We start from the raw sequence: 27,275 nt of genomic DNA, 5'->3' as shown, positions 1-27,275 counted from the left end.
AGAGAGAGGCACCATATTTTCTCATGCAGCTTTAGACTTCAACTTTCCTCTGGGTTTTATTATAGTTAGTTTACGAAATGTTGTGAAAATCTCATTTTGCGTGGGGTTTTGTCTATATAGAGACATTTATAGTCCAAGACATTTCAGTAGGGATAGGTTCATTTTAAAACCATGATCCAAACACTGTCTAATGTTGGGGAAGTATGGTACCAGATCCAAACTGTGGTGTTTGGTCCCTTCTTTAAGAATCAGTTTTTAAAATATTTCTATCATTATGCATAAAAGATTCCTTTTTAGAATAAACCATTTGCTTTTAATTAACAACCCCCAGCACGTTCATGATGCAAAGTAAATATGAAGTTTGAAGATTAGTGTTGCAAGTCTACATATCCCTTACAGGTAAGGTATGGCTTCAAGTATAACTCAGGTTAGTGGCTTTCAGTTTTTGCCTAGTAAAAATAAATTAATAGCATTTGTTAAAATGAACATGTTAGTGACACCTTTTTTATTTTTCTCTCCCCTGAGTTTTTAACTTACGCTCATGTTTCAGAGTAGCAGCCGTGTTAGTCTGTATTCGCAAAAAGAAAAGGAGTACTTGTGGCACCTTAGAGACTAACAAATTTATTAGAGCATAAGCTTTCGTGAGCTACAGCTCACTTCATCGGATGCTGTAGCTCACGAAAGCTTATGCTCTAATAAATTTGTTAGTCTCTAAGGTGCCACAAGTACTCCTGCTCATGTTTCAAATGATGTTATCTGGTCCATCAGTTTCCTAGTGGGATAATGTCTATTCTATACAGACTTAATAGCACATTGGCATTAAATGGCTGGCTGACTGAATGGAGGAACTGAGAATTGAGTGGTCATGGTAAAGGAACTACTGTAATTGCTCTAGGTCAGAATTGGATTCAATGGATGGATACCAAAGGGGAAGCCCACACTGTTGCTGTCTATGCTGTTCTGGTACAAGAACCGAAGAGTCTATTTCATTTTCAAATCCTTTCCATCTGACACCATTCATGAGCACTAAAATTACCTTTTTAACAAAACGCCAATGTTAATGTGTTATATAAAGAAGCACTTCGGTACTGTTGTTCTTGGTGGCATTTTTGAATAAATTCGCTTGACCATAATTATGGTAATGATCTTGATTTCCATTTCAAGTCCAGGAAGCCAGTGTGTGCTGTTGATATTTTTTGTGTTCAATTGGTTCTACTTTCTGTTTTAATTTTGGTATGATATAGTGTTTTATACTTTATTGCTGCCAACCGAAAATGGGCTTGCTGGTGGGTGTTGTGGGAGTTAGAAGTGGGAGGAATCCAAAATCCTGAAGTTCCAGTTGAATCATTCATCTGCTTGACATGTTCGAAGACTCTGAAAGGGTTTATTGTAATGGTTTCACATTGACAGCTCCCTGCATTAGGGAATAGTTGGCATTTGCATGCAAGTTTTTGGGCTGTTATTATGCCTCCTTTTGTTGGCTTGTTTTAGCAAGCAACAGAAATTGAATATGTTGTGGAGGACACAGTCCCTTTCGCAAATAAACCAGTTTTTCTGATGATAGGCCAGGCTTTCTAAAGATAAAACTTTAATTTAGTGTACTCCTGTCAGTAAACAAGAGCCCATTTTGGGGAAAGCAAGATCACCTAAGTGTGGAAGCCGAGAAAAGTGGCTTCAAGAGGGAAGATGTAAAGCTCACCTCCATCAGGCTCCCATCCTATGTTTATGCCCTCCATTAAAATCCAGGTCTACAGATATTCAATGACCTTCCCTAAAAGCATGAAACAGTATTTAGGCAAGAAAAGCAGAGCCAGTAATAGGAGGAGGATGGCCTTTATCTGAAGGACTAGTGGAGTATATGACAAAAAGGCTGCTAATGCTGAAAAGGAAAAGTGTCATGAACAAAAATTCACAGTTGCTAATGGGGCTTAATGGCCAATGAACAGACATACTCACAAGTTAACTGATTAAAAATGTACCAGAAAAAGAAAAAGTGAGCCATTTAATCACAGATGCTGATATCTGTGTTTAGCAAATAAAATCAAGTATGGGTGGGGGAAAAAAAGGGAGGGGAAAGAAAATGGTAAGAAAATTGAGACATGAAAGATACAATGATAAAAGGGGGGGTCAGGAAACCTCAAGAGAAGGAGTTCACTGTGTGGCGTGTAGGAAAAGGTCTGTTGAATCTGCATTTCAAGAGTGAGGTCTCAGTAATAAGGCAGGTTTCCGAGTAGCAGCCGTGTTGGTCTGTATCCGCAAAAAGAAAAGGAGTACTTGTGGCACCTTAGAGATTAATAAATTTATTTGAGCATAAGCTTTTATGAGTTACAGCTCACTTCATTGAATGCAATAATGAGTAATAAGGCAAACTTTCTATTTTCCTCAGCTAGTGTTAGCAGCCCCCTAGGAATATTATTTCCAGATTATACTAATTAAAAAAAATAAAGATGCAGCGATGTGGAAAGAAAAGAAATAAAAGGGTATGTTAGTATAAGGCCACAAATTTATTATGACCTATGTTCTCTGGCATTATGGCTAAAGCAGAATCTGAATGAATAAGTCAGGAAAGAGTTTAGAAAGAGACATAAGGATTTGACCTTCTTCAATAAAGTTTTATTCTCAGTGAAGAAAGTAAAAAGATCCTCCACTCTTGCGCTGATAAAAGAAACTCAGGGAGAGTAATCTGAAGTTGAGATGGAGCTGAATTTCTTGTGAATAGTAATGCCTGTTATTGTACAAAAAGAGAAGCACTGTATAAAAAGAGAACAAACGTATGATTAAGGAGATACAGTCCCAGTAGGTTCTGAAGAGTAGGTCAAAGAGAACTGACTAAAAAAGCCAGAATTAATTTGGACTGCCAGAATAGGAGGAGAAGGGATGAGTTAAGATATTTCTACATTAAAAATTGAAAGTTTTATTTGGAAAATATTCCTCAAAGAAATTAGATTAATAAAATGAGGTTGAGGGTGGCTATAATATGTGTTGGTCATAGGAGCCATAAGTGAGTTTTCTCTCTCCTTTTATAAATTGAAAAGATTTCTAAAGTTAAATAGCTATATCTCTGATGGTGTCCCCTGACTAGATATATGGACACAGTTGGGAGACAGGCCAGTCCTTGCTTACAGACAGCTCCCCAACCTGAAGCAAATACTCACCAGCAACCACACACCAGAACCACTAACCCAGGAACCTATCCTTGCAACAAAGCCTGTTGCCAACTGTGTCTACATATCTATTCAGGGGACACCATCATAGGGCCTAATCACATCAGCTACACTATCAGAGGCTCGTTCACCTGCGCATCTACCAATGCAATATATGCCATCATGTGCTAACAATGCCCCTCTGCCAGGTACATTGGTCAAACTGGACAGTCTCTACGTAAAAGAATAAATGGACAAAAATCAGACATCAAGAATTATAACATTCAAAAACCAGTTGGAGAACACTTCAATATCTCTGGTCACTCGATTACAGACCTAAGAGTGGCTATTCTTCGACAAAAAAACTTCAAAACCAGACTCCAACGAGAGACTACTGAATTGGAATTAATTTGCAAACTGGATACAATTAACTTAGGCTTGAATAGAGACTGGGAATGGATGAGTCATTACACAAAGTAAAACTATTTTCCCATGTTATTTCCCCCTCCCCACCCCGCACTGTTCCTCAGACGTTCTTGTCAATTGCCGGAAATGGCCCACCTTGATTATCACCACAAAAGGTTTTCTTCCTCCCCCAACTCCCCTCCTGCTGGTAATACCTCGTCTTAGGTGATCATTCTCCTTACAGTGTGTATGATAAGACCCATTGTTTCATGTTCTCTGTGTATATAAATCTCCCCACTGTATTTTCCACTGAATGCATCCGATGAAGTGAGCTGTAGCTCACAAAGCTTATGCTCAAATAAATTTGTTAGTCTCTAAAGTGACACATGTACTCCTTTTATTTTTGCGAATACAAACTAACACAGCTGCTACTCTGAACTCTAAAGGTAAATGATCTTTCTCTTTTCCATTTTTTGCTTCAAGTGTGCTGCTCAACAAAGAATATACTTGTATGAAAATTGTCATTGGAACATTTAACAAATTTTGACAAAATACTTTTAATCAAGTTAATTAAAAAAGCCCATTATTATGGGGTAGTTCAATTAAAATTATTTGAGAGATGCTGACGCAAATTTAATTTGGCAATTTGTGTTTAATATACACTTGTGTATGAAGGTAATACAGTTATACAGTGGTATATCCGTACAGTATCTTTTATTTTAAGAAAAGAGTAGTAGTAATATACAGTAGCAATCATTGTACTATGATCAAATAAAGCCCCAAGGTAAGTGCTCAGCACCTCATAGGTAAGGCTGTGTTTTAGTCACTGGTATTTTTAGTAAAAGTCATGGACTGGTCTCAAGCAGTAAACCAAACTTCACGGCCCGTGACCTGTCCATGACTTTTATTATATACCCCTAACTAAATCTCAAGCTGGGGGCCGGGAGTGCTGGGCGCGGGGAGGTGGGTGGTGGCATGCAGCCCAGGACCCATGCTGGTGCTGGGGTGGAGGGTAGGTGGCAGCGCGCAGTCTGGGACCCCTGCTGGCGCTGGTGGAGGGGTGAGGGGAGAGAGGAGGCAACAGTGATAGCACACGACTTGGAATCTCTGCAGGGGAAGCAGCGGCGTATGGCCCGGGACCCCTGCTGGTGCTGTCAGGGGAAGGGCTGGCAGGCTCCCTATCCAGCCCCTATCGGCATGTCCCCGAAGCTCCCCTCCCCAAGGTAAATGCTGTCCAACGCCCTGCCCCTCCTGTGCCTAAGCTACTGCTGCTGTCCCAAGGGGCAGCCCCTGAGCAGCCGCACCAGCTGCAGAAGTCATGGAAAGTCACGGAATCCATGACTTACATGACAGACACACAAACCTTACTCGTAGGTTCAAGTGCATAGAGGCAGACCTATTCAGACCTTACTCTGATCAAGTGTTGATTGGCTTCAGTAAAGACTGAAGGAATTGCAGGATATGGATCACTAAATTATTATTTATTGATTGATTGATTTATATTTCCGGAGTGCTGAGAGTCCTAGTCATTGACCAGGATCCCATTGTGCTAGGTAATAAGTAGTCAAAGGATACACTTCTAGTCTGGCAGAAGATACTATCTCACGTTTAAAATGTGAACCAGAAATTAGTTTTTCCTAACTGGTTTGGTTTTTTTTCTGACTGTAAAAGGAGAGAGTTTGCTTCTCACCATTTTATGGACTTCAATGCATAATTATGATTGTGCTGAAAAGGGGATGATGGATTTTTAGTTGAAATTAGGTTTGGTTTTTTGGATGGCTCTAAACAAAGAATACAGTAGTAGGGAACAGAGTAGCAGCCAGGTTAGTCTGTATTCGCAAAAAGAAAAGGAGTACTTGTGGCACCTTAGAGACTAACAAATGTATTTGAGCATAAGCTTTTGTGAGCTACAGCGTCCGATGAAGTGAGCTGTAGCTCACGAAAGCTTATGCTCAAATAAATTTGTTAGTCTCTAAGGTGCCACAAGTACTCCTTTTCTTTTTGCATGGTAGGGAAGTTCACTTCACTGCTTTAAAGGCTTGTAAAAGGTGATCTGTGTAAGAGATAGTAACATTAAATAGATTCTAAGGCCAAGACAAATACTTCAGCACCAAGTTTCAAAGTGTGAAACTGCCATTTCCATCATGTGCTGTATAGTGGTTGGTTGCATTTATTATTTTTATTATCCTGTTCATATTTATTGTAAATGTTATTCCACCTCTAATCCTTGTTTTTTACATTGTCTTTCAGACTGTAAGTTCTCAGGGCAGGGTCTCTTTTGACATGTCTGAACAGCATCTATAAGTAGTGTATTTTGGGTATTAATATTTTAACATTTTACTTTGTCAAATTCTGTCTTTTTTATGTGCTACTAAAATATGGTGCAAATGAAAGGCAAACTAGGGTGGATTTGATTTAAATCATGATATAAATCAGTAGTCAGGAAGACTTGATTTAATCATGGATAGCTACATAAAAGTGCACTTTTATGTAGAAGTTGATGATTAAATCGAGTCTTCCTGACTAGTGATTTATTTGGTTGTTATACTAGTGATTTGGTGGTGGTTATAACCTTAATACGTATTCTTCACAACTCAGAGGTAATTGTAGGTTTCATTTTTAGAAGGTACACACTATACATTCTTAAAGTGATTTATTTTGAAAAGTTTTCAGATTAGTTTTACAGCTGTATCAGAAAATGAATGATTGTTCTGTTATTTCATTTACCAACGGTAATTGAAGCAGATATTTATGAAGTCATTGGGAGGTGAACTATCTCCAATTCAACAGGTTAATCATTAATATTTGGAGGATTTTTTTGCCATGCCTCTTGGAGGAGAACGTCACCAGACAGACATTTAAATAGTTTTATTTAACTAAAACAACAACATTATGTATTCTGGATTTTTTTCTTCAACAGCAAACATATAATATTTTAACAAAATAAGCATATGAATTTTTGAATTTAGTTAAAGATTCAAGTTTTTTAAAATCAGGTTTGTTTTTGTTAAAATTGTTTTTAACTAAAATAGTTAGATGAAATATTTTTAAAAACAAAACAAAAATTAAATCGACTATGTCAGCCAGGTCAACATGAGAAACGTAAAATATTGGCTTCTGCAGCTAACTCAGTCGTCTTCACCTTCATTTTCCTGTTTGTTCATAATCTGGAAAAGAAAAACAAGCTTTCCTGCTTTTTCAGGTCCCAAACGATTTCTCAATTTGGAATGAATTAGTCCAAAGGAAGAAAATATTCTTTCTACACTGGCAGAAGAAGCTACTGCTGTTAAAAGTGAGATTATCACTTCAGCAGTCTCTGAATCCGAGTGCTTAAGTGACTTCCACCAGTTCACTGTGACTTTCTTGAAAACATCATCAGCAAACGTATATTTCTTGAATGGTTCACCCTTAGTTCTGAAGCTTATTATAGTTGCCATTATGGAGGGATGATTGCTGGGTGTCCATGTCATAGCCAACTCCTCTTCTCCAGCAGTTAAGGTTTGACCCTGATGCTGAGTATTCAGAATATTTGCAAGAAAATGAGCTCGAGTTAGTGCTTGTCCCATTCGTTTTTTTAATGCTTGTAATTGAACTGTGTCATTGCATATTTCTCTTTTTAAGAACTCACTCCGAATTTCAACAGTGTCAGCAATAAAACAGCTATTTCCCTGTATTTTGTTCAAGGCTACAGAAATAGGCTTCAGGGTACTCAACATGAGTTCTTAAGCCCAATGTTGAGAATGTTGGCTGTGACAGTGCCATCTATTTTTTCACGATTTTGTTCACAAACTGTCATCAGATTAGGCCAGTTCTTGATATTGTGCTCAAAACAGTCCAATACTGATTTCCATCGCATGTCTTGTGGGAGAGTTAGCTTGGTTCCTCCCACTTTTTTCAGAGCAGCTGCTGCAAAGTGGTTGTTACAGAAGTATTTTGCAACTTCAACAACATTAGCCTTTATTTCTGGAACACTGAAGTCTTTGGCTAGGAGGTGCATCAAATGAGCACTGCAACTGTATGTTAGCTTGGGACTCGCTTCTAAATAGTTTCTTCTCATCTTGGATACATTTGCAGCATTGTCTGGGACCAACTTGCATAATAGACATTTGAATTTTTTTTCACAGTTTGTTATAGTTTTTACTGCTTCTTCTTGTAAGTATTCTGCTGTGTGTGCATTTCCTGATATATCAATTGTTTCTGTAAGGAAGTCATTCCCTTCTTCTGTTAAAGCAGCAAAGAGTCCTGTGGCACCTTATAGACTAACAGAAATATAGGAGCATAAGCTTTCGTGGGTGAATACACACTTCGTCAGATGCATGTAGTGGAAATTTCCAGAGGCAAGTATAAATATGCAAGCAAGAATCAGGCTAGGGATAACAAGGTTAGTTCAATCAGGGAGGAAGAGGCCCTCTTCTAGCAGTATAGGTGTGAACACCAAGGGAGGAGAAACTGCTTTTGTAGTTGGCTAGCCATTCATAATCTTTGTTTAATCCTGAACTGATGGTGTCAAATTTGCAAATGACCTGAAGCGCAGCAGTTTCTCTTTGAAATCCGGTCCTGGAGTTTTTTTGCTGCAGATTACCTTTAAATCTGCTATTGTGTGTTCAGGGAGATTGAAGTTTTCTCCTACAGGTTTTTGTATATTGCCATTTCTAATATCTGATTTGTGTCCATTTATCCTTTTACGTAGGGACTGTCCTGTTTGGCCAATGTACATAGCAGAGGGGCATTGCTGGCACATGATGGCGTATATTACATTGGTGGATGTGCAGGTGAATGAACTGGTGATGGTGCGGCTGATCTGGTTAGGTCCTGTGATGGTGTCGCTGGTGTAGATATGTGGGCAGAGTTGGCATTGAGGCTTGTTGCATGGATTGGTTCCTGAGTTAGAGTTATTATGGTGCAGTGTGTAGTTGCTGGTGAGAACATGCTTCAGATTGGCAGGTTGTCTGTGGGTGAGGACTGACCTGCCTCCCAAGGCCTGTGAAAGTGAGGGATCGTTGTCCAGGATGGGTTGTAGATCACTGATGATGCATTGGAGAGGTTTTAGCTGAGGATTGTATGTGATGGCCAATGGAATTCTGTTGGTTTCTTTCTTGGGCTTGTCTCACAGCATGAGGCTTCTGGGTACACGTCTGGCTCTGTTGTTCTGTTTCCTTATTTCCTCATGCGGGTATTGTAGTTTTGAGAATGCTTGGTGAAGATCTTGTTGGTGTTGGTCTCTGTCTGAGGGGTTGGAGCAAATGCGGTTGTATCTCAGCACTTGGCTGTAGACCATGGATAGTGTTGTGTGTCAGGGACAGAAGCTGGAGGCATGAAGGTAGGCATAGTGGTCGGTGGGTTTTCTGTATAGGGTGATGTTAACGTGACCGTCACTTATGTGCACCGTGGTGTCTAGCAAGTGGACCTCCCATGTAGATTGGTCCAGGCTGAGGTTGATGGTGGGGTGGAAGCTGTTGAAATCGTGGTGGAATTCTTCCAGGGTTTCCTTCCCATGGGTCCACATGATGAAGATGTCATCAATGTAGGTAGTGTAGCTAGAGAAGGGGCGTGAGTGGACGAGAGCTGAGGAAGTGTTGTTCCAGGTCAGCCATAAAAATGTTGGCATATTGTGGGCCATGTGGGTGCCCATAGCGGTGCCACTGGTCTGAAGGTATGTATTGTCACCAAATTTGAAATAATTGTGCGTGAGGATCAAGTCACAGAGCTCAGCAACCAGTTGTGCTATGGCATCATCAGGGATACTATTCATGACAGCTTGTATTCCATCTGTGTGTGGGATCTTTGTGTAAAGAGCCTCTACATCCATGGTGGCTAGGATGGTGTTTTCTGGAAGATCACCAATGCACTGTAGTTTTCTCTGGAAATCAGTGATGTCACAGAGATAGCTGGGAGTGCTGGTGGCGTAGGGTCTGAGTAGAGAGTCCACATATCCGGACTGTCCTTCAGTGAGTGCCAATGCCCGAGATGATGGGGCGTCCCAGGATTTCCGGGTTTGTGGATCTTGGGTAGTAGATAGAATAACCCCAGTCGGGGTTCTAAGTGTATGTTGATTTGTTCCTGTGTTAGTGTAAGGAGTATCGTGAGTAGATGGTGCAGTGTCTTAGTGTATTCCTCAGTGGGATCTGAAGAAAGTGGCCCGTAGAATTTGATATTGGAGAGTTGTCTGGCAGCCTCCTTTTGGTAGTCAGACCTGTTCATGATGACAATAGCACCTCCTTTGTCAGCCTCTTTGATTATAATGTAAGGGTTGTTTCTGAGGCTGTGGATGGCATTGTGTTCTGCACGACTTAGGTTATGAGGCAAGTGATGTTTTTCCAGAATTTCTGCCTGTGCACATTGGCAGAAGCATTCTATGTATAGGTCCAGACTGTCATTTTGACCCTCAGGAGGAGTCCATGTGGAATTCTTCTTGTGCTGTTTGTGGGAGGTTATCTGTATATCAGTGCGCTGTTCAGTGTTATTTTGAAAGTATTCTTTGAGTCACAGATGGCGAAAGTAGGCTTTTAGATCAATGCAGAACTGTACCATGTTTGTGGGGGTGGTGGCGCAAAAAGAGAGTCCCTGAGATAGGACAGACTCGTCTCCCGGGCTGAGTGTGTAGCTGGGTAGATTGATGATATTGCTGGGTGAGTTAGGGGTACTACTGTTGTGGCCCCATGTGTGCAGGTAGGATTTTAGACAGCTTAGAGTCCTTTTTCCTTTGTAGAGAGGTGAAATGTGTAATGTAGATCTCCTGTCTTATTTTAGTAAAGTCCGTTTGTATGGACGTTTGGTTATTTATGAGCGTCTCCAGGTTGGAGAGCTCTTTTTTGATGTTTTCCTGTTTGCTGTATAGGATGCTGATCAGGAGGATCCTGAGTTTCTTTGATAGTGTATGGTATAATCTCTCACTGTGGTCTGTGCAGTATGTAGATTGCAATGGATTTTTCACCTTCAGTTCATTTTAGATTCATAGATACTAAGGTCAGAAGGGACCATTCTGATCATCTAGTCCGACCTCCTGCACAGCGCAGGCCACAGAATCTCACCCACCCACTCCTATGAAAAACCTCACCCATGTCTGAGCTATTGAAGTCTTTAAATCATGATTCAAAGACTTCAAGGAGCAGAGAAGCCTCCCTCAAGTCAACCATGCCCCATGCTACAGAGGAAGGATGGACATCATTTATTATGATGTCCATCCATTTGCATTTGAAAAGGAAGATATCTGTCTGTACTTGTGGAAGTTTCTTCATGAGGTTGATGGATTTCCACTCAATACGACTAAATGCAGTGCCTTGCATGGTGTCAAGTATCAGAGGGGTAGCTGTGTTAGTTTTCTGTGTGTCACAAGCACATACAACGGGATCATTGTGTATATTGCACCACCCATCAAGACTCAGGTTAACAATTTTACCCTCTAGACCAGGGTCGGCAACCTTTCAGAAGTGGTGTGCCAAGTCTTCATTTATTCACTCTAATTTAAGGTTTCGGGTGCCAGTAATACATTTTAACGTTTTTAGAAGGTCTCTTTCTATAAGTCTATAATATATAACTAAACTATTGTTGTATGTAAAGTAAATAAGGTTTTTAAAATGTTTAAGAAGCTTCATTTAAAATTAAATTAAAATGCAGAGCCCCGCGGACCTGTGGCCAGGACCTGGACAGTGTGAGTGCCACTGAAAATCAGCTCGCCTGTCGCCTTTGGCACACATGCCATAGGTTGCCTATCCCTGCTCTAGACTTTTTGCACGCTGCTCAATTTCTCTTTCATACAGTTTATCCAGCAATTTGCCTGTGACATCTGCGCTGTAGGGTGGACTGTATTCTGGTCTTAATGACTGAACCATGTTAATAAAGTGTGGGTTCTCAATCATATGGAAAGGAGAGTTTGTTGCATAAACAACCCAGGCAATTTTTTCATCAATTACACCTCTTTTTGTAATCTGTTGGTTCTTATAACAAACTTATCTATGGTTGTTTCTGGATGATGGAGATTTTTTTTCTTTTTGCTACAGGTGATATATTGTGGTTATATGATATACATGATATGACTGAAACACTGTCTTTGGCAGATAACTCTGAAACTATAGAAAATGATGGTGATCTTGAAGGTGGATAGTCTTCAGAATCCTGAATGTTGAGGATGGATTCTCCTAAACAAAATAAGTCAATACAGTTATTTAATTATTATTACCATACTGCTCATTTAGTACTCATTGCATTCACTGACACTCTTTACTACTTTAAAGGTGAAATTGTAAAAGGAAGATCTGCCTATTTCAGCTAATTATTTTTTTTATCACAGCTGCATCTAAAATGATAGTACCATAGAGTAACAACTATAATTTTTGCTCAAACATGAGAATTCAAGAATAGTCCAGAAGCAAGACAGGCAGTCCTTAAAAAAGAAGTATGAAATAAAAAAGTTTACCAACCTGAAGACCCTGCATGTTCAGACATGTTCCTTTCATCATCTCCAACCCAGCTTCTTCCTGAGAAGGAACACTTCTCATGATGTTGTTTCATTCAAGCCTTGCATTTCTTAGTTGCACTGTTTGCATTTTACATGCATGCCTGTCTTACCCATAGGTAGAGGAACTTCATTAAAATATTCCCAAACTGGGTCTCTTTTATGGCTGCTGCCCTTATAGGTTTTCCCTTCTAGTGAGAGAATGCTATGGTAGAGCTCAAATCAATGAAGGCTACACTGAGAAAGACCTCAAGACTTCTGGAATATGCTGCTCAAACAGTTTCACTTTTGTTTCTACTGCCTGTCCCTCCCTTCTCACATTTATCTCCAGACTTCTTCTCCTTGTCCAGATCTATTCTGCCCCCAATAATCTTCTATTCATTGAAGTTTATGAAACTTTGCACTTTTAGAGAGAGGTAAGAGATTAACTCTGTGTACACAAATTTGCAGAGGGACAATAGGGTTGAGGTCTGCTATTTCTCACCTCTATATATTTATTTAATTAATTAATTAATCATTTGAAAACATTTTTGCTGTTAACAAGCATTTTATCTCTGGAGACACAAATCCACAGTTTGAGAACTGCAAAACTAAGCGTCTCTGGTAGTATCTTCTAGACTGAGCACTGAGTCCCATTGGGTGGGTAGATAGAAAGATTAACCTAAATAATCTATACAGAAGCCCCTGGAATCCCATAAGATTGGGTCCCTAATCCATGAACTATTGGAACTCATTTACAAAACTTTTCTGAAACATTACATGAATATATTATCTCATACTATAGAATTAGAATTTATAATCTCTATTCCTCAATGAGATATCTTTGAGCTATAATATATCTTAATTTAAATTATCTTTAGATAGGTTTTTTCCCATAAAAAGCATTTTATCAAAAAAATCCATTTTTTTTAATTTAAAAAAAAATAATTGATTTTTATCCACTGTGCTCTGTGCAACTCCAAAAGAGTCAGTGGGATTACACAGAGGGTGTATAGACAATAAATTTGGCTCATTCTGTTTTTAACCCTAGCCCAGATCACCCAACACCAGTCACATTCAGTACCTTTTTTGATTTGCATCTGATTCTAGTTCTACTGGAAAGTGCTGGCTCCAGATAGATAGCCCCGGATAATAAGAAACTGAGATTCATGTTCGAACACTGATAGACAGTGTAAATAGAACTGAACATTGTCACTTAGGTGATTGTGCTGTGAAGCTATAAAAATGCAGACTAAATCTGAGAAAATAAATATTTAAGTGAGATAGGAACATGGTTAAAAAGGGTAGAAACCATTTTGCAGTGTGTTCAGTTCAATTTTTAGTGCTCTTTTGCTTGCCAAATTCATTATTTTAAAATATAAATAAGCATTGCTTGGCATATCAACTGAAGGCACGTAGATGGTTTTTAGTGGAAAAACTGCATTCTACGTGAACTCGTTCTGATTGCACTGCAGTGGTTTTTCAGTTTTTGGTTTGCAGTGGCCCACAAGCACAAATGTGGCACATCTTGGCTCCATTAACCAAGTATAGAACATCCGTAGTGACTTTTTGAAACTTATTCACAAGTTATGTAAATGCAAGACATGATTTTTGTTCTCTATGCTGCTTCCTGGGAGGAGCTGAGCACATTTGCTCGCACTGATGTTCTGTTGAATGGAATTATAAGGTGTTTAGCACCTCCTAAGGGGTCATTCGATGAAGTGAGCTGTAGCTCACGAAAGCTTATGCTCAAATAAATTTGTTAGTCTCTAAGGTGCCAGAAGTACTCCTTTTCTTTTTGCGAATACAGATCTAACACGGCTGCTACTCTGAATCCTAAGGGGTCAGTAACTTGAAAGATCAATTGTTAGCTAGACACCAGGGGCTGGTCTCCACTAGACACAAAGGATTGACTCAACTCTGTTTACCGCTTGCCCCTTAACAACTAGGCCCGTAATCCTGTCAAAGAAGGAAATTGAATTGGTTTGTTCTTGACAAATCCGTGCTGGCTATTATTTATAATTTTTTTTATCCTCCAGGTGCATGCAAACTGATAGTTTAATAATTTTCTAGGTATCCAAGTTAGGCTGACTGGTTTATAATTCTCCAGGTCTTCTTTGTTTCCCTATTTACTTTTCTGGGACCTCACCCATCCTCCATGCGTTTTGAAAGATAATTGTTAATGGGTCAGAGATTGCTTTATCTCGTTCCTTAAGTACTATAGGATGAATTTCATCAGGCCCTGCTGACTTAAATACATCTAACTTATAGAATATTAAAGAATATTTACATAATACCTGATGATCAGCTGGCAAGAGCAAACAGGACAAATGCCCAGTTTTGCCAAATGGCCGGGACAGGGCTTAAAAAAGAGACTGTCCTCGCCAAAACAGGACATATGGTCATCCTACTTTAATATTGCCTCCTTGAGAAACTGCCAGCTCTCCTGAACTCTTTTTCCATTAGATTTTTTTCCCATGGCACCTTACCTACCAGTTCTGGCAGTTTGTTAAAATCTACTTTTTTGAAGTTCATTGTCCTTATTCTGCTGCTCTTACTCCTTCTTTTCCGTACAATTGTGCAATCTATCATTTCATCATCACTTTAATCCAAATAGCCTTCCACCTTCAGATTTGCTACCAGTTCCTCTCTGTTGGTCAGAGTCAAGTCTACAGTGGCTGTCTCCTGGTTTCTTCCTCCACTTTCTGGAGCATAGAGTTGTCCCTAACACATTCCAAGAACTTACTGGAAATTTTCTGTTTTGCCATATTGCTTTTCCAGCAGATGTCTGGGTAGTTAAAGTCCCCAATAACTCACCAGCTCTTGTCTTTTTGTGTATTTCAGTTGTTTGTTTTAGAAATGCATCATCTACCTCCCCTATCATGGTTTGTTGGGCTATAGTAGACCTCTGCCATGATGTTGCCCCTATTTTTTACACCTTTTATCTTTGCCCACAGACTCTTAATTGGTCTGCCTCCCACTTCCTTCTGAACCTGAGAAAAAGTGCATATGTTCTTGATGTGTAATGGAAACGAAAAATGTGCTTGTATATATAGCAGACAGGGTGTCAGATAATTTTCCTCTAAAAGTAAATTATAAAATCTCCTCTAAAAATAAATAAATAAAAAGTCATCACAGGAGCAGAAGATCAAGATCCCAATCTTGCAAACATTTAATTTCAGTGGCACTACTCACATGCTTAAATCTATGCATATTAACTAGTATCTTACTATAGACACAGTCCAATTTTAAATCAGAGGAATAGTAAGTTGCTTCTTGTGCAGTGGGAGTAATAGTTGCAGAATCTATCCTAAAGCATTACATTTTTAATATTTTTAAATTCTAATATATGTTAAAATGCTCACTTCACCAAAACTTTGAAAGAAGGAAAAACTTTAAAACAACTTTGTTCACTAGATTTATGATGTCATCAATATGCAAAAGCAAACTACGAGATAATGATTCTCAAGGAAAAGATAAAAAACATAATTTTGTGGAAAACATAAATGTATTAAGAGAACATCAAATAGAGATTAGTTACTACACTGTATGCCTCTTGTGGCACTTAGTAATGAAGATTCAGGAACCTCGTGCTCTCTGTAAAAGGGAGATCCTCTTTGTTTGGGATTTATTCCCTGTGAGGAAGAATTGTAACAGAATAGACCTTGTACATTGTAACCTCTGTATCTTGTGGACTATGACTCCTCTGCCTTTGCTTTCAAGGAGAAGTAAAGGTAATAAGTGCAACCACTCCTTTCTTTCCCATACTGGAAATGCCATCTTCCAATCTAGAATGAAACTTTGTGTGCCACAGGTCACGATACAAAGTCCCTACTAAGTGGAAATGTTTCTTTCAAACATGATGCTGAACTGAAATGGAGATTTTTCATATAGTAAACTTATTGTTAGCTTCATTATTCTTGTTTAAAACACATCTGAAACGTACCATGGTAGTGCTGAATACCTGTTTTATTTGAACTGCATAATACTTTGTATGTTCTGAAAATGTTTCAAACTGAATGATAGTGAAAATGTAACTGTATATAGTATGTTATCCGATATAGCTTTATTAATTATCTCTGGTAAAGAATCTATGGACGATATTCTTAAAGTTCCATAATGGAAATTGTGGCGTTCATAATCAGTAATCAGTTCGTAATCAGTTCGTAACAGTTCAGCCATCACAGGGGAAAATCTTGAAGTTATGAAGGATATTCCAAAGAGAAAAAGCCATGCCTAACTAGCAACAGCAGAAAAACATACATAGCAAAAGGCTGCTGTTGTATGTGTATATATATTCAGCAGGACAATCTTAGATTAGTATTATCTAAAAAATTCCTGACTATTAAATTTAATTAGAGATTTTGGGGCAAATTATTTTCTTGACTCACGTGTCACAAAGAGAATGGAAACTAACCTTATCCTCCTAGATGAGTATTTATGGGGGGGCACCCAGTGCATGTAGAGACCATGTAGACAGCTCTTACAGGGTCATCTACCCTGCAGCTCTAGAGAGGAGTGAGTGGCCCACACAGCACCAAATGAAGATAAAAGAGCGCATGGTCCCTTGGGAACCATTGACAGCTGTGCACTTTAGAGTTAACCCCCAGGCTGTTCTAACTTGCATGAAAGGCCACAAACAGAATCATGGAGCTGAAACTGGCTCTGTGAATCTGGCATTCCAGTTTTAACTGGAGTGAGCTGTGAACTAGGTCTCTGCAATGCAAATTAATTCAGTCATCCAGAGATAAAATAGAGGGTTATTAACACATCTGATCAGACTCTTTGCATGACACAGCCCTGAAGAGATCTCTCCAACCGAAGTAGTGAGAAATTACAGTCTTTAAATTTACCCATCACTAAGCTACACTGCACCATTGAGTGTAAGAAGGTTGTATAAAAAAGGTAGTACAAAAAGCATGATGTTAGTGCACAGATGCTTAGCTAACAGGCCACTACCTTTAAACCTTTTGACTTTAAACCTTTTCCTAGGAAGAAACAGGACTTATTTCTTAAGGAAACATTGAAGAACTGCACTGTTTTCCTGAAGATGCTATATCATTTCAGTCTCTACGTAAAAGAATAAATGGACACAAATCAGACGTCAAGAATTATAACATTCAAAAACCAGTCGGAGAACACTTCAATCTCTCTGGTCACTCGATTACAGACCTAATAGTGGCTATCCTTCAACAAAAAAACTTCAAAACCAGACTCCAACGAAAGACTGCGGAATTGAAATTAATTTGCAAACTGGATACAATTAACTTAGGCTTGAATAGAGACTGGGAGTGGATTGGTCATCACACAAAGTAAAACTATTTCCCCATGTTATTTCCCCCCCCCCCCCACACACTGTTCCTCAGACGTTCTTGTCAACTGCTGGAAATGGCCCACCTTGATTATCACTACAGAAGGTTTTCTCCTTCTCCCTTCCCCCCCCCCCCCGCTTTCCTGCTGATAATAACTCATCTTAAGTGATCACTCTCCTTACAATAAGAAAAGGAGTACTTGTGGCACCTTAGAGACTAACAAATTTATTAGAGCATAAGCTTTCGTGAGCTACAGCTCACTTCATCGGATGCAGTAGCTGTAGGTCACGAAAGCTTATGCTCTAATAAATTTGTTAGTCTCTAAGGTGCCACAAGTACTCCTTTTCTTTTTGCGAATACAGACTAACACGGCTGCTACTCTGAAACCTCTCCTTACAATGTGTATGGTAACACCCATTGTTTCATGTTCTCTGTGTATATAAATCTCACACTGTATTTTCCACTGAATGCATCCAATGAAGTGAGCTGTAGCTCACGAAAGCTTATGCTCAAATAAATTGGTTGGTATCTAAGGTGCCACAAGTACTCCTTTTCTTTTTGCGAATACAGACTAACACGGCTGCTACTCTGAAATATATTGTTTCAGAAAACCAGCTCCAAGGAAGAAAGCAGCCCACTGAACTCTCTGCTCTCAGCTTTCTGGGTATTCTTGTGGAGAGACTGAATGTAATAAGCACTTTCAAAAAGCTTAGATTAAGTTAAATATCTTTCTTTAAGAAGGCAACTGAACTTCAGAGGAAGACCAGTTTACTAATCTAAGAGTAAAAGTGATTACTAAGATTGTTTGGAACATCTCAGAGAGGAATAATACAACTAACAGCAAAGACAGCCTTCTTATGCAGTGGTGTAAAGTAAGGATGGGAAAAGACTGAAACTGTTTGAAAACTGAAGTACATAAGATTTGCTTCAAGAAAAGGAGGACTTGTGGCACCTTAGAGACCAACAAATTTATTTGAGCATAAGCTTTCATGAGCTACGGCTCACTTCATCGGATGCATTCATTGGAAAATAAAGTGGGGAGATTTATATACACAGAGAACATGAAACAATGGGTCACTGTAACTAGAGTGATCAGATAAGGTGAGCTATTACCAGCAGAGGGGCGGGGGGAACCTTTTGTAGTGATACTCAAGGTTGGCCATTTCCAGCAGTTGACAAGAACGTGTGAGGAACAGCATGGGGGGGGGAGTAACATGGGGAAATAGTTTTCTTTGTGTAATGACCCATCCACTCCCAGTCTCTATTCAAGCCTAAGTTAATTGTATCCAGTTTGCAAATTAATTCCAATTCAGCAGTCTCTTGTTGGAGTCTGTTTTTGAAGCTTTTTTGTTGAAGAATTGCCACTTTTAGGTCTGTAATCGAGTGACCAAAGAGATTGAAGTGTTCTCCAAATGGTTTTTGAATATTATAATTCTTGACGTCTGATTTGTGTCCATTTATTCTTTTACGTAGAGACTGTCCGGTTTGGCCAATGTACATGGCAGAGGGCACTGCTGGCACATGATGGCATATATCACATCACATATAGATGTGCAGGTGAATGTGTATGAATCTGATAGTGTGGCCAATGTGATTAGGCCCTCTGATGGTGTCCCCTGAATAGATATGTGGACACAGTTTGCAACGGGCGTTGTTGCAAGGATAGGTTCCTGGGTTAGTGGTTCTGTTGTGTGGTGTGTGGTTGCTGGTGAGTATTTGCTACAGGTTAGGGAGCTGTCTGTAAGCAAGGACTGGTCTGTCTCCCAGGATCTGTGAGAGTGATGGGTCATCCTTCAGGATAGGTTGTAGATCCTTGATGATGCGTTGGAGAGGTTTTAGCTGGGGGCTGAAGGTGATGGCTAGTGGCGTTATTTTCTTTGTTGGGCCTGTCCTGTAGGTAACTTCTGGGTACTCTTCTGGCTCTGTCAATCTGTTTCTTCACTTCAGCAGGTGGGTATTGTAATTGTAAAAATGCTTGCTAGAGATCTTGTAGGTGTTTCTCTGTCTGAGGGGTTGGAGCAAATGCGGTTATATTGTAGAGCTTGGCTGTAGACAAGATTTGCTTCGTGTTCAGTCCTTACTTGAGATATGATTTTAGATGTTTATGAAGAGGAAACCAAAACGCAAACTAAAGTCAAAGGTTGTGTAGTATCTGTACACTCATACTGTCAAATATTTCTTGATCCATTTGAAGAAAGAGAAAAAAACTGGTGTTATGATTCAACTGAGTTTCCAAAAGGGGTTGGATTGTTGGTAGGCAGAATTATCAAAATCTTGTTTTGAGACTTGTACATATACAAATATATATATACACTAACAAAACAAATGCATATTTATATATATAAAGGGAACTTTTAAATCCACTTTTGTGTTGGGGAAAAACATGACATGAAAGAAGATTCTTGAAATAAATTGACTTTTGGTTTTGAATTATACCAAGTTAATCAGAGAATAGGAAGGGGAACGGAAACTCTGTTTCCGTTGCACTTCAAGATAGTGACTCGTGGAGTATGACACAGCATTCCTCTTTTGAACTTTAGTTGACAAAGCATGAGATATGTTCTATAGTATGCTGGGAACACCTTTCTTGTGTAAATGGTCTGAAAATTAAATCAAATTTTTGGTGGCAACTTCTAATAAAGGCTATATTCTATTGGAATTTTAAATCAGCTGAAGTATTAAAGAAATTAAGTGGCTTTCCTTTTTTATGTTGTGTTTTTTTTAAATCTAGCTTCCTTCCTACTTCCCTCAGTTTCTCTTTCCATTAGGTGAACTTATGTTACAAGAAGGGGGAGAAATGTTTGGCTCAGAATTGGTTGCAATCTGAAGCTGGATCTCTGCCTTCCTATTTCTTCCCCACCTCTTTTGAAAGATTCATCGGGATACAGCAACATTTACGACACTGAACATTGTGACTGGAGATAGGCTTACATCAGAATACAGGAATCTATACTCCTGAGGTCTGGGAAAGCTGGAATCCAGATGTGAGCTTCATGACATGATTCCATTTCTAGTTTTGGACCTTCTATGTGATGTGGATTTCTCATCTCCTCCTTAGCTCTCTGCCTTGTCTCGAGACTAAAGTGAGCCTTTCAAGGTTGGAAGAAGGCCTCTGCCTAGGCCAGGTTCCTAAAAGCTAACATAAATTCCAGGCTAAGTCTTCTAATGGTGGAGCAGGCCTTTGCCAAGGTTCAACTCCCAAGCTTCACAAAGTCTTTCAGGGCTGGAGTTTCTAAGCAAGCATTTAACCAAGCTCCTAGCCAGAATCAATTAACCATCTCAGTGAGAGACCATTCTGTGACAAGCCCAGTTCTTCAAATACTCCTTCCACACTGCTCATCCCATAAACAGTGCTCTGCTCATGTGCTGCATTTTTCTTTCTTTCCATGCTGTTTTCTCCCTGTTGTTCTTGTTTGATCGTCTGCTCCTCCTTTCAATACCATGTTATTGTTCATAAAGATGCAGAAATGGTGCCTATCACTTCCAGAAGCAACTCTTGATGTCATCAAATGACACACTGTAGATGATCCCTTGGTGAAGCCATTGAATTTTGTTTCTCTCTCTCTCATTCCCCCCCCACCACCTGAATCCACTATGGGAGCTGGAGACCTCAGACTTAAAACATTGGAGTCAAGTCTGTGCTTTGGTGCAAGACGTGCTTACTCCATTTTGTGACTTTCATGTGTTTCCTAAGTCTCTGAATGTTATTGACTCTAAAGACAAGTCTCTAGACAAGTTTTTTCATGTCATATAGGGGAGTTTGAATGGCTGATTTTTTGTGTACCTTTGGGTAGAATTACAGTAGTTAGTGACCAGGTCTTCAGAGGTTCTCAGCTCCTGTAGCTCCCTTTAAGCCAAAGGGAGCTGCAAGGGCTCAGCATCTCTGGAAAGCACGTCATTAGTAGTTAGTCCCCAATTTATTTTTACCTGGTACTTGAAGGTTTATAGAATTACAGAAAAATATGTGTGGGATTTGTGTTTGTACCATTTCTCCTTAAAACAGTATCTGTTTCATTCTTTGGATGCTAGTCATATTCCTCCTATACAAGAACTTCTGGTCAAAGCTTTAAGGTCTTGTTAGGGTTCTTTGCAGCCCCCATCTCTTGATGGATCAAAGAATGTATTTGTTTGACTTTTAAACAGCGGCAATAGAAACAATCAAGGAACTTGCACAAAACCACCAGAATATTTTAAAGAGAGAATTTTCTATATTCTTTCCTGTGACTCTTTTATAACACCATATTTCCTGATAGTGTTTTTGGTTGTGATAGAGAGTAATTAAAGCAACTGAATAAATACATGCTGGATAATTATGCTGGTTCAATAAATGGGTAAAATCAAGGAAAGCTCTGATATAAGCTACACAGGTTTGTGGCACATACAGTCATGTTTTTATTGACTATAAATAAGGAAGTGTTAGGAGAATTTGATATTAAATCCATGTGAGAACTGAACTGTCGGTTTGCTTTCTGGTAGGTGGAGATACAATAGCAGAACACTAACAAATTTGGAGAATGGAGGGAAGATGTGATGTGTATAACAAAGAAGATTACAGGTAAGCAGTGTTCTCTTTATATAGGTGATTTAACTGAGCTTGGATATGTCATACCTGATTTAAAAAAAAAAAGCAGTTGGACAAAATCATTTAGACTGCATCAAGAATAATCATCAAGGAAAAGTGCAATAAATTTACATAACAGGTTAAAAGTAGTGGTTATTTAAATTCATTTTTTCATATTTATCTGTTTGTTTGTAATTCTGTAATTAGGATTTATCTGTTCATTGGGTAGGTCAAAAGTATTTCATTTTAAATAATTCCTTTCAAAGAGTATTTTTTGTTTAGTGTCATAAATTTGTCAAGTGTTCACTAAGAGCAAAAATTGAGAGTGATGCATGCTTGGAAACTATACTAATCTATTGAATTTCCATTACTGTCCATAAAACCAGTTCCTTGTTTCAAATGATTTTGCAATGTGTTAGTTGTTATCAGTGAGTGATACAGGTGGATTGGAATTTCATATCACTACTGTCTATGAAGAGTATTCTGAAGCCTGAGATCCCTTTCTAGTGCTATTTTATTTGAATGTGTTTTGGTTCATAAAACAAGTGACTTGAGCAAGTATTTGGTAACCCAACCAACAGATCTACACACAATATTGTGGGCATATGGTAAAAAGATGCTGTGTAGAGTGATGTACGAAATTTATTCCTGTCCCCAGTTTCCCATTTCTTTTATTATACCTCTCTTAGTTTCAGCAGTAATTTCAGCCTATTTAAATACTGCAGCTTGTGAGCTGGTTGACCCAGTAAATTGAGGATGCTAGATTTGTTACAATGTCTATGTTTGTCGTACATGTCACGGGATCCTCGGCAATACTTTGTTCGCTAAAAAAAGGATGATGTAAAAAGGCCTTCATAATTCCCATTTAAATCTTTTAAAATATCTGTGTTGGAAAACATTCAAAATAATCATTTGATTTGATGGTGGTACAGAAAAATGGCCTGTTAACCACATTCCTTCTAAATCATTAATGGTTTGTCAATTTAAGGAAGTTCTTGAAGAAAAAATTCCCGAAATGGTGTATTTAACTCTTGTAGAAAAATATATGGAGCGTGACTTTATACACTGATAAAACTCTAAAATCATTTGCCCATGTTTGTTGAAGTATAGGAGAATATGTGGATTCTCAGATGTGCTCAATGCTGGCCTAATTCTGCTCCCTTTGAAATCAATAGTGAAAAATCCTAAGATTTTTTTTTTTTTTGCTTGATGTGTTTTATGTGTGTGTGGTCTATATATTTATAAAGCTTGGTACCTGTTTTTTTTCCCTTTCTGGTTTTCTGTAAAGTTAAAATTTAAAAGTAGTTTGAATTTAAAGTCAAATGAATACTAACATAGAAGGAAAGATGCTGAAGTTTAAAGGAATCAAGAAAGCATAAGGCCATGCCTAGTCTGATGCCAAATACACACACAACATACACACAATCCATTTGCACTAGTTGACATGAATCAGTGCAATCCTGCAAGTTGTATTGTTGCCTGCCTAAATCAATTGAGAAATCATTTAGCTAATTGGATTTCTTACACAGCTTGAATCCTTATCTTAACCAGAGAGAGAGAGAGAGCGAGTGTGATTTTTCTTAAAAAAAAAAAAACACTAGATGGCATTTATTGCAGTGGAATAAAATCCTGTTTCACAAGGCAGAATACAGTAACGTTTTAATAATGAGAAGCAATCTCTTTCTTAGTTTAATTTGTTAATGGTTGAGGAAAAAAGTGGTTTCTGGTAATTGACTGGTATATATTCATAGAAAGAGACTTGATTGCTTGTTCTAGTGAAGGTGTTGTTTAAATTGCTTTTCAGTATCATATGTTTTAAAGTGACCTATATTGTGCCCGACTAATTTCAAATATTATTTAAGATTGCTTTGAAAATGTTTTGAAGGCAGTAAAACCTCAAAATAATACAGCTATTAATAGTTGTAATTGAAATGAACAGATGCACACATTTGCAGACTTATTTTCCAATAATTTCCCTGTGTACAAGAGACCCTACTATGCATTTCTGATAAACTTTAAAGGTAGTCAGCATGGTGCATTGGAAAAATCACTTTAAAATATAAGAAGTGAACATGGGAATGTAAGAGTTGCCAAACTAGATCAGACCAATGGTCCATCTAGTCTGGTATCCTGTCTCGGAGTGAAAAGAAAAGGAGTACCCGTGGCACCTTAGAGACTAACAAATTTATTAGAGCATAAGCTTTCGTGAGCTACAGCTCACTTCATCGGATGCATTAGCTCACGAAAGCTTATGCTCTAATAAATTTGTTAGTCTCTAAGGTGCCACGGGTACTCCTTTTCTTTTTGCGAATACAGACTAACACGGCTGCTACTCTGAAACCTGTCTCGGAGTGGATACTCTTAGATGCTTCTAAGAAAGTTGATAAAAAACCCATAATAAATTTTCCATAGGATAAGCTTCTTTCTAATGCCTGCGAGAGGCTGTCTTATGCCATGAAGCCTAAGGTAACTGAGGATGTCTTTATTATCCATATAAAAATTACTAGTCTGTTTTTGAATATTACTAACTGAGCTGTTAAATCTTACTATTTATTACTTGTTTGGTGGCAGTAGCTAGAGGCTAAAGATTAGGCCTTCTTGTGCTAAGCACTGTACACACAGGGACTAGTGAAAAGACAATAGTGCAGGGGTGGCCAATCTATGGCCCTGGAGCCACATGCAGCTCTTCAGAAGTTAATATGCAGCTGCTTGTATAGGTACCGACTCCAGGGCTGGAGCTACAGGCGCCAACTTTCCAATGTGCCAGGGGATGCTCACTGCTCAACCCCGGCTCTGCTGCAGGCCCTGCCCCCACCCCTCCCCTGAGCCTACCTCACTCCTCCCCCTCCCCCACCGCAGATCTCCTGCATGCGTGAAACAGGTATGGGGAGGGAGGGGGAGGCGCTGATTGGCGGGACTGACAGTGGGCGGGAGGCACTGGTAGCGGGGTGAGGGAGCTGATGGGGGGCTGCTGACAAATTACTGTGGCTCTTTGGTAAATTCTGGCTCCTTCTCAGGCTCAGGTTGGCCACCCCACAGTAGTGCCTTCCCTAAAGATCTTACAGACTAAGCCTCAATGACATCTTGCGACATGACTTCTATAGATTGTGCTACATATAAGTAAGAGGATTTATTTATCAGTTTTAAATTTGTTGTCTTTCAGTTTCCTTGGGTATCTTCTTGTTCTTGTCAGAAGATAAATAGCAATTCCCAATATACCATCTGTATACCATTCAGTATTTTATTTCCCTCCATCATATCCCCTCTTTTCCCCTTTTCTCTAAACTAAAGCAGTCCCAATCTTTTCAGTCTCTTTTCATATGAAAGCCTTTCCATGCCTCTAGCTTTTACAGCTCTCTCTCTCTCAATCCTTTCTATTCCTACATTGATTGATTGATGAATAGGGTCGCCAGAACTGAACACAATACTCCAGGTGAGTGCGTACTGAAGTTATCATATTTTCAGTAGTATTTTCTGTCCCACTGCTAGCACATCCTAAAATTTTTCTAGTTTTTTGACGGTTGCTACATGTTGAGTAGGTGTTTTAATTGACCTTCACAAGGACACCCAGATATTTCCTCAATGTTTACAGTTAATTTAGCATTGAGAATAAGTAGTTCAGATTATTCCTTGCATTGTGCATTACTTGCATTCATCTGCCATTAAGCAACTTCCACACTGGCAGGTGGAAGAAAAAGATGAGCTACTAAGCCCCCTCTCTAGTTTCTGTAATCTGCCATTTGGGGATTTAAATTTCAGTGGTTTGAACCCTTTTCTGAAATACTCTCTCAGTAAGATAAATTATCAGATTTCAAACTGACATTATGTAACAAATTGTTATGGGATATTTGGATCATGTTAGCAAAGTAGCAAAGATAGATATTTGTGCTTTTTCTTTCCCTATAGTTTGAGCTACTACAATATTAATTTAATATTAAGTTTATGCTGTCAGCGATTGGAGCGGAAGCCTCTCGTGTCTAATATAAAATTCTTACTGGCACAGGGAAAATGGGACAGCTTTCAGAGTCGGTTCTCCGCTCTTTATGCATATATACTGCATTCGTTGTTGTGCTATGTAAGCATCTCGTGGGAAGGAGGAGATGAAGCAGAGTGAAGACAGTATGACAGAAGGCAATGTCGAGAGCTGTTCTCCCTCTTTCCAACAGAAACCACACATGCATGCATTCTCTCATAGTGCAAAGCACCATAGAGTCACATCACCATGAACAGTAAACACAACACATGGGCATCATTAGAGGGTAGTCTTCCTCCACATGTCACTGTTTCACACAGCCTTGCGATGCGCACCGTACCTCATCCCGTCCAGTTAGCCACATTGTCGACTCATGCTCACTGCAGGCGACCTCTGTCCCTGCACCCGGCGACCTCTGTCCCTGGCACCCATGCTTGCAAATCTCGCTTCTGAAATCTAGGAGACCACACACAGGGTAACAGTTCTTTGGCCACCCACTTGTTTTTATCCTCCAGGAAGTTGGAGTTACAGAGTAGAGTTTACAAATACTTTGAGATGTCATAACCAAGTTTACTAACTTATTTATTTGTTTAAAGCTAAATAAATATCTATTGGCAGCTCGCTGGGCACTTACAATACTTAAACTGCACACAATAGTCAAACATATTAAAAGGCATTCCTAAAAAGACTACCTCAGTTCCAGAATCACACTGCCTTTTATTTACCCCATAATACCAGCCAAACCCAGTCCTCCCCATATTCCTGGGGAAAAAATTGGATAACCAGGAGAGTCTTGCATTATGCTCTGAGGTTATGGTGGATCATAGTAGAAGTGAGTTGCAAAGCCTAGAACCTCTGGATGAGAATGTACTACTGTTCAAATTAGGAATTTTTAAAAGCTGTTGTGTGCTTCAGATGATCCCCAGTGCTAAGGTAACAACCAGAACCTTAAGTGTGACCTGGAAATCGTTTAGTAGATAGTACAGATTATTGAGAACTAATACAAAGCAGTCCCTTCAGAAAATACCACTTAGAAAGTGACCAGACATGATCTGTCCTAGCTATGAGTTTCTGAATGACTTTAAGATCTAAGCATTTCTATTTTAAAGTATATTTTAAGATTAACATTATCTGTGTAGTGCTCACTTCAGTAATTCAACCTAAGAGATGACAAAGACATGGATAACGAACTGTGATAAGATCTACCTTTGAAATAAAAAAATCACAATATTCTTGTCCATTGCTCCAAAAAAAGAAAAAGCATTTTTGTCAAATACTGTTATCTGGTTCTTCGGTTTCAGAGTAGCAGCCGTGTTTGTCTGTATTCGCAAAAAGCAAAGGAGTACTTGTGGCACCTTAGAGACTAACAAATTTATTAGAGCACCAATTGCATCCGATGAAGTGAGCTGTAGCTCACGAAAGCTTATGCTCTAATAAATTTGTTAGT

At 39.0% G+C, this 27,275-nt stretch overlaps 1 protein-coding gene and 1 long non-coding RNA gene across 15 annotated transcripts in view; one reads left to right on the top strand and one right to left on the bottom strand.

Moving 5' to 3' along the window:
- The window catches only part of SGMS1 (sphingomyelin synthase 1), a 205,689-nt gene that overhangs the window by 91,787 nt on the left and 86,627 nt on the right, over positions 1-27,275 (top strand). For all 14 annotated transcript variants that reach the window (XM_043520042.1, XM_043520047.1, XM_043520041.1 and 11 more), the window contains exon 2: positions 21,771-21,849. The gene's annotated coding sequence lies outside the window, so the exon portion shown is untranslated. The remainder of the gene's footprint in view (positions 1-21,770; positions 21,850-27,275) is intronic.
- LOC122461226 lies at positions 11,076-12,012 on the bottom strand. The gene is made up of 2 exons (XR_006283059.1): positions 11,969-12,012; positions 11,076-11,686 (listed from the first exon to the last, which is right to left on the bottom strand). It is a non-coding gene; the product is annotated as an uncharacterized LOC122461226 (long non-coding RNA).

This window comes from Dermochelys coriacea, chromosome 7, assembly GCF_009764565.3.
Source record: "Dermochelys coriacea isolate rDerCor1 chromosome 7, rDerCor1.pri.v4, whole genome shotgun sequence".
Classification (NCBI taxonomy): Eukaryota; Metazoa; Chordata; order Testudines; family Dermochelyidae; genus Dermochelys; species Dermochelys coriacea.
The sequence above is the reverse complement of the archived record's forward strand: the minus strand, read 5'-3'. Positions and strand labels throughout refer to the sequence as shown.